The sequence below is a fragment of the Puntigrus tetrazona genome, chromosome 6, assembly GCF_018831695.1.
Source record: "Puntigrus tetrazona isolate hp1 chromosome 6, ASM1883169v1, whole genome shotgun sequence".
Lineage (NCBI taxonomy): Eukaryota > Metazoa > Chordata > Actinopteri > Cypriniformes > Cyprinidae > Puntigrus > Puntigrus tetrazona.
The window spans coordinates 16,889,831-16,898,499 of record NC_056704.1 but is presented as its reverse complement, the minus strand read 5'-3'; the positions used below and the strand labels follow the sequence as shown (position 1 = coordinate 16,898,499).

At 36.3% G+C, this 8,669-nt stretch overlaps 1 long non-coding RNA gene across 1 annotated transcript in view; it reads right to left on the bottom strand.

Annotated features, from left to right (window-relative positions):
- Nucleotides 1–8,669, bottom strand: part of LOC122346379 — a 123,303-nt gene that overhangs the window by 63,192 nt on the left and 51,442 nt on the right. The gene's annotated exons all lie outside the window — the stretch shown is intronic.

The window sequence follows — 8,669 nt, the reverse complement described above, 5'->3', positions numbered from 1 at the left end:
TATTAATATATTAATATATACATACATGTGTATTATATAATAAACACACAGTACACACACACACACACACACATATATACGAGGTACACAAAAACGTTTATTTTAGATGTGATCATGGATGCACTAATATATGCATATATATGGTTTTTAGTAAATAAAATCCTCACCCATCCATATGCTTTTTTTAAAAAAGCTGGCAGGCAATTCTTTCTGAGAAATGATTCCTTGAGAGAGCCAATTCATCTATGAGAAAAGCTTTGACAACTTGCATGTCTGGAGAAAAAAGCACATTAAAAGCAAAGCCCTCGTAGAAGCAGTTTCGACTTCTTTTTGGCATAAACACCTGATGACTAGTTCCTTTTTTTTTTATATATAAGATCACCTTGAGATGAAGAAAGCCACATCATTAAGGAGCAAATAGCGAACAAGCTGCCTCAAAAAAGTTAGACATCTTTTTTTTCAGTCAGAGATAACCAAGAGTTAAATGAGTTATTGATTAGTCAGATGCGATATGTCTCAAGAAAGAGGCCCAGCAAAAACATCCATTTAAAGGGGTGACAGAAGGGACCAAGCTAATGAGCGTTACGGAAAGCAGTTATCAGGAAGGCAGTTCACAGATATGATTACTGAATCTCGGTGATAAACAAACAGAACGTACTGCACATCAGGCACATCTGGAGAGACTTGTTTTCAGCATATCCGGTTCCAATTCAATGACAGGAGAACGGTTTCCGCTTAGCCAAATACATTTACAGTAAACAAGTGCATGTTAGATGGGAGACAACCGAGATAATTTTCTTCGATGTTTCTCATGCAGTCTTCTGACCTCCTGGAGATTTTGCTTGATCAGGACACAGCATCCGTACACAAGTGTGCCACAATAATTGGGTTTCGTATTAAAAAAAGGTGTGTGGTTTGTGTGTTTCAGGCTGGCGTTACCAGTTGTGGCTTTCAATTTCAATGGGAATCTAATCAATGGCATTCTTGATTACTTAGAATGATGTTCATAAAAAGCAACGACTCCCGATTCTGTAATTTCATTCATTCTTAAAGGATTAGTTCACCCACAGCTGACAATTCTGTCACTATTTAATCAATGTCGCAATGTCTTTGAAAACCTGTATTACTTTTTTTACTTTTTTTACTTTTTTTTTTGTTCATGTTGCACAAAAGGAGAAAGTTTGAATAATGTTCCGAGGCAATTACAGTGAATGAGAGCTAAGCTTAATGTTCTGATCACAATGTTTTACAGCCCACCAGGGTGGAAGATTATCCGTGAATAACGACTTACATTTCGGTATTTTTCTCACTAAGAGTTATAGTCGGAAGACTTCGGAAAAAGTGAATCATGGACCGATTTTATCACACTTTTATGGTGATTTTTTTTCATTAGATTTCTTTTCTTATTAAAATTACAAAAACCAGCCAGTACATTTTATAATCTCCCTTTTGTGTTTCACAAAAGAAAGTAAGTTTGGTTTGAAATGACACAAACGTGAATAAATATTGGAGTAAACTAGCCCTTTAAATGTTTTTTCCTTGCGTGCTCTTTGTACAACAAGCAGGAATTGTTATTTGCAACTTTTACTATTTCCGACTTTCATTAGAGCTGTTTATATGAGCGCATTTATAAAGGGGTCAGAACAAAGGGTCAGTCTTGCTGCATCACTTCTAAAGCAAATTGGTGTTAAATTCACAATTACTAAGTAAGAAAAGCTGCCCTCAAAATGGCACAATAATCACCACCTACAATTACTATTCAAGCACTTACAGCTGCAATTACGAAGACTAAATTCAGCTAATAGAAGGTTCATTATTTCATAGGTATTATTAAAGTGCATAATATATATGGTCTCCTGGGAATGCACTGTCTATTCACAAAAATAGCAAAAAAAAAAAAAAAAAAAAAAAATCTGCAAAAGGATTTATTTTGATGTATATGGCTTTATGCTGTTATTTGCAACAGTCAAATAGCCTACTACATAAACAAAAAAAAACAAAAATGCATTTTATTAAAAAATCCCTGAATATACAACTTCTCTATCAACCCTATTACATTCTACAACATCTGCGATCCGTGAACTGTCTATACTGTTTGTTTTTACTCCTTCTATTGAAAACTCAATGTTCCCCAGAAGAGCAATTTTTGCAACCTCATTCTGTGTTCTTCATAGTTCATCACACAAGCACAATCAAGAAAAACTCCCAAAGTGACACCATCTCCTTACTGAACCCCAGCCTATCTGAAAGGAATATGTTCTCCCATATAAATGTAATGGTTGCACTAAAAGATAATATGAAAGTGCAATAGCGTAGGAACGTTTCTTTTTTTTTTTTTTTTTTTTTTTTAGGTGAAGGTGACACTGTAACACAAAAAATAAAATCTCCAAGAAAATCGTTTCGTGTGTAACTTTATCTTATCTAGCACAAGGTGCCCTAGCAGCGTGGGGTCGTTTCTAACGAGAATAACTCCCCTTTAACTCGAAATGGTCTAAAGTGCATCCGTTTTATACGAGAGTGCGCTGGCTGCACATGGCAGGTAATTGACATTTGTGTGAGCCGCATATTTGTAGTGCAAATGTTTAGGGGCATAAATTATATTTATGCACATTACATTTTGCTGCCTGAGGGGGTAAGTGAAACTAATTTAGTGGCAATAAAAGTAAATTAATGGACTACAAGCATCTGAGCACATAAAGAAGCAATTCTGTTTGAAAGTTATATTAACATCGAGAGTATGTAATTGTGAAAAGGGCCTCATAAAAAGTAATGATTTTACACGCCAAAAATAAATGCGTGTCTCGCTGGAATTATCCAAGTTTCAATCAAAGCTCATCAGCTCCATTTGGATCAAGAAAGACACGGATTTGGCCCAGCGCTGAAACCGTTTCAGCATATTTAATGAACTGGAAGCAGGGCATTCAGATGTGGCTAATGGTGGTGATATAGGCTCTGGAGAAAAATCGCTCAGGCATGTTGAAAATTAAGAGTTTTTCGCATTGATCTGCAGCCCTACAATATATATATCAATAAACACTTTCTGACAATTAGGTTCTGTACTGTAACTAATTGATCTAAATGAATAACTAAGTCTGCCTAGTATACTCTGTTTAACATGCTGAAGGGAGTGCTCATCTATGTGACAGAGTCATAATAATGGGAAAACATAGGGGTATTTGTTTACACTTTGTGCTCTTTTGCCGTTCCGGTAGTTTCGTCGGATGATGAAAAGACCTAGTGTAAATGTCTTCCAAGACACATTCAACAAGAACGAGCGATGGATTGAAACGCAAACAAGACGTGACTTTCTCCTTATGTAGACTTCACTTCTCCCTATGTCAGCACAGTTTGAGAATTCATGTGTGAACAGGCAATATGCAATTCATAAGGCAGATGGATGGAGCAACTGACTCAAACCTCCCCAAATCTATGAAAAATTGTCTCCGGTCACTTATTTATCAAAGGTTTGCTCTAGAGTGAATGGGTGCCATCAGAACGATAAAAACATCTCAGTAATCCACAAGCAAACCATGCGCTGCATGTTCTGAAGAAACGAATCCATCTTTAAAAGCATTTTAAACGGTTACTCCACTCCAACATTTTGTCCTCAATAAACCTGTAAAAGCTTTGAACGCAATTTAAGATGTTTTGGATTAAAAAAAAACAAAACAAACTGTGTGCCTTTTAAGTAGCCAACCTGAATTTTCTTTTAATAAAAAAAAAGTTTAAAAGAAAAAAAAAACCCTACCCTTTCAGACCACTAGTTTTAAAGTGCTTCAGAAGTAATTAGTGCAACTCTCGTTTTCCTGTCAGATCGGTTCCTTTCTGTACAACATGCACCAGTTTGCACAGAAGGCAATTAAACAGGACAATCCCCATTAACTTTTTTAGGAGCGTGAGGAATTATGCACAGACCTCATTTGTATCCAGACCCTTCCCTGCGACATTTTTAACTTTGCAGCTTTAAGGTTTATGTGTACTGCAATAATAAAGCTTATATATTGTGTATCACATTCTGAAAGTAATAATAATTTGAAAACGTCTTGGTATCTAATTCATTTCAGCGCAGCGCTCTGCACTTTGCCAGTTTTATGGATGTCATCCGGAGCCAAGAAACATTTAATTTGAGAGGAAAAAAGGAGTTTGATGTACTTTGTAATTTGCTTTGAAGCTTCATTGCACTAAGTTAGTCAAAACCTCGGATTCATGATGCATACGTAGTATAGCTGCTCATCGGTTAAGCTGTACGTTCCACCTGCGATAATTGCAGTGATTTTACGCAGAATCGTCCAACAGAGACACCCTGATGCCATGCAGCGACATCCTTGAAAATACAGAAAATTGCCTTTTTCCCTCCCTAGAGAATCTGTCAGACGAAATCAACAGGGTGGAAAAATAATTGTTTGTATTGCATGTCATCGTTTCTCCATACAGTACACAAAATAAAAGGGAATTCTGAGGATGAGCGGAGAACGTTATTGACAGAAACCGTTCTCCAGTCTTTTGTCCCCATCTAATTCAGATCATCGACGAGAGTGACATTATACGCTGATTGGCACATTGCGCTGAAAGGAAAGTCGGCACCGTTTCCAGCCAAAATGAAGGTGTGTGACTTGTCACCGTGCTCCCCTGCAGTTAGCGCATGTAGGAGTGCTCTCCTGGGCATTTTCTCATTTATGATTGCTTTTCACTCTTGGCACTTCCTGGACTCCCAATCCCCTTCTTTCGCTCTCATATATATGTAGTTTGACTGGCGGGCAGTTCCTCATTATTTGCATTCTGATACCTGCCAGCACTAATGAGAGAAGGGACCGGTGCTGCCGTGACAGAGCTGGTGGATTAATGCCCGAGAAACAGCGAGGGAAGTCGGGAATAGTTCATTATGGCACATATACGACATTTTAACACCGTGATGCTCTTTCTAATAATATGGCATAATAACAAACACCCGAGAGCACTGAGACCCCACCTGGGGGACCATTCTGCCTGTAGGGAACACATTTTCTTTTTTTAGAGCAATGCGCATTTAAATGTGTTCGGCTTTTGGCTCTTTATTAATAGATAAAAGAGTGTGTTTGTGGCATCTTCTACTGGAGAGCAATACATAAGGAGCTCGAGAGCTGATTTTTTTTTTTATTTATTTATTTTTTTTGGAATTCCCTTTTTTCTCAACTTTCTGCTTTGATTTCTAATCTAGGTGTATTGATTTTGCAATGCAAACATGTGAGTTAGTTTTGATGACCTGTTTGAATTGCATTGATCGCTATAATTTGAATTAATAGCACTATAATTTGAATTAATATTGGACTGTAGGGAGAAGTAACATTTAGCTATATATATATATATATATATATATATATATATATATATATATATATATATATATATATATATATATATATATATATATATAACACATACAGCACTATATTTATAACGATTGAGCATCCACCTTAAAAGAAAGCAAGCCAGAAAAAGAAAGTGAGAAAGAAAGAAATCATAATCTGGAAATGTATTTGTAATAGCACAATATGTATAATTATACACACATACACATATGTATATATTGTTGCTGTCAAACGTTTAATAGCGGTTAAATATATATATATGTATATATTTATATATTTCTGTGTGTGTGTGTGTGTGTGTGTGTACACAAAGAGTATATATTTGTAAAATATTACACGTATATGTACGTATATATTTTTATTTGCATGATTTATATTACAGATAATATATTTAATAAAATATAAAAAAATCTTAAATATGTACATGTATTTATAAGAAATATACACAGTAAACACACACACATTACGTAATTGAAGATATTCAATATATAATTGAAGTCATAATAGCAAGTTCCATTGAATTTCAATAACACTACTAAATTATAAAAAAGTGATTTTTTTAGCACTACTGAGTTTCTACCTCGAAACAAAATGCTAATGTAGCTCAATACTGTATACATTACCCTTAAATTCTTATTAATATTTAGATTTTTAAAGTGTTGTTCATGTAAAATACTAAATCAAATAATAATTGTGTACTGAGAAAAAAATATCATTGGATTAGTTAATAGAACCTGTTTAAAAGGGTTAATTGGACCAACATTGGACTGCAGGGAGAAGTTACTGTATATTTTATCACTATCGAGTATCAAAAAAAAAAAAAAAAAAAGAAGGGCAGTCAGCAAAAATCCCTTAACGCTACAAAATGACTTGTGTATTTGGGGATAAAATATACAGCTATTCCACAGAAATATTTATTAAACGTCAAATTGATGGTGTCAACGGTGCCAGCCTACAGCCTCCCAACGCCACTGGTGCTGACGACGCATAGCCATCCCTCAAAAAGGGCCCCGTGGTTGTGCGCGAAGACAAATTATCCTTTCATTTGAAACGGAGTGTTTCCTTAAATACCTGCTGTGCTAACGAGGCCCTCATGTTGTGTTTGAGTCTCACTCGTCGCTCTATTAGCGTCCGGGGCCCGAGCGCAGGGCTGATCTCACTGAGTGATTAACTAAACCTCGGGGCTGACAGGCCTGCGAGCCTCTACGGAGGGAGAAGCCGGACTAATGTGGGGCTCTGTTTAACAAGCCTGGTGCAGATAGGAAAGATAGCAATGAGGGGACGAAGGTGGGAGGATGGTGATGGTGTGACGGCTGCTCAACTACACGAGAGAGACTTGCGGGCTGACAGTAGTCAGGCAAGCCCCCTAATGAGCGGCTCCTGACGGATGCCTGAAAGCTGGAGGAAAGCAGTAGAGTGCTAAAGGTTTGAATGTTCTGTAACCGGCTCTAAAAGCAAATGGCAGAACACGTCAACACTCTTCACAATCACGCTGCAATGACAGCGCTGCCTTCTGTCACAAATCATAATCAATTAGCTGAACGGGTAACAGTGGAGTGTGTTATTCCAGAGTTTACATGCTTGCGCACAGTAACACCATTAATCGGAAGCCTACTGTAATATTTTGCACGTTTAATATTTACCTACTTGATTATTTATTACAAGAAATATAAATATTTCATGTATCCTTGCTAGATAGAAGTATTCATTTCTTTAAAAAATAATCAAATAAAATAATAAATAAATAAATCTTATTTTAATTAGTTTTAAATAATATATAATTTTACACACACACACACACACACACACACACACACACATTATATAAATATAAATAAACAATAGCTGTTATCAAAAAAACCCTGACATTTTTTTTTTCCATTGAACCAATTACTGATCTATTTTCTACATTGATAATTATTAGTAGTAATAAATATTTATTGAGCAACGGAACAGCGTATTAGAATGGTTTGTTAAGGATCATGTGTCATCAAAATTCAGATTTGACATCACAGAAATAAATTGCATTTTAAGTTATTTCAATATTTTATGAGTATTTTAGTATTATTGATTTTATTTGTTTATGGGTATGACAGAGGTATTTGAAGGCGGTTTATGAGGTCACTGCCTATGTTCCTGTAATTCAAAAGGCTTTTAACTATACTAAATGGTGGGGTTTTTTTCAATCTAAAATTGCTAAAGTTTCCTGTAAGGGGTAAGGTTGGTGTAGAGCAATAGCACATATAGTTAGAACAGTATAAAAACCATTACGCCAATGGAGAGTCCCCGTAAATGACAAAAACGTTGTGTGTATGTGTATACACTCAAAGAGATATATACAGACTCAAAGAGGTGTATATATATAAAGAAGAACCTCAACTAAAATCAATTTTGCTTACTTTGAGTTTTGGAAATTAAACAAGTGAAAGTGATTAAAAAGTGCTGTAATACAAAAAGTCACGTTTAGCTGAAGAAGGGCTTCCAGGCATAAAAAAAAAAAAAAAAAAACACTCTTTTTGAAGATGGTGGAAGGAGACAGAAAGAAAGATTGGTTCTCAACAACATGGCGTGATTACAGTCATTATGGTGGACGTAAACTGACAGCTATGCTCATGTCCTGGAGGTATTGCAAATGGCTGAACGTGAAATGTATAGTTGACAGTCTCTCCTGAGGATATCAAATTGTTTGAAAACGGCTTAATTAGCAGCTAGATCCGTTTATCGTTACAGACGAAAGCTCTCTGGAGTTCACTTCCTCGCAGAGGTTTCAAAGCAGTATGGTCAGGAGAGAAAATGAGTGACACTTTAAATAAAATTTCAATTAGCACACTAAACATAGCATCTCAACAAACACAATTACAACCTGCGTAGTGTAAAAGTCACCAGTGTTTACTTCAACTTTCAATGACTAAACCTCATTTGTATCGGTTTCAAGAAAGCGGGAATAAGGCCAAGGTAGGTTCAGCCTGCTCCTCATTATCTCTCAGAAACGTAAAAATGTGGCGAAGGAACATATCAGATGATAAAACCTGTGACAGAGACCAGTTTCCATCAGTCAGGCTAGCACTGCGAAACCACCGCAGCTTCTTTGTGTGCTCAAGTCAGCATTTTATCAGCCTATTAAAACTACTCTGAGCTGTCACTGCAGAACGCGCCGAGTGCCCATTCCTCCTTTTCTGTGTGACATGCTCCGGAGCTCGCTGGGTATATTGTTTGTAGGTATGAGGCTATGTCAGGATACTGGATCAATAAGAGAGCTCTGTGCTCCTAAACATGCCCAAAATTCTCATTATCTGTTGCTAAATTCTGAATTAATAATCT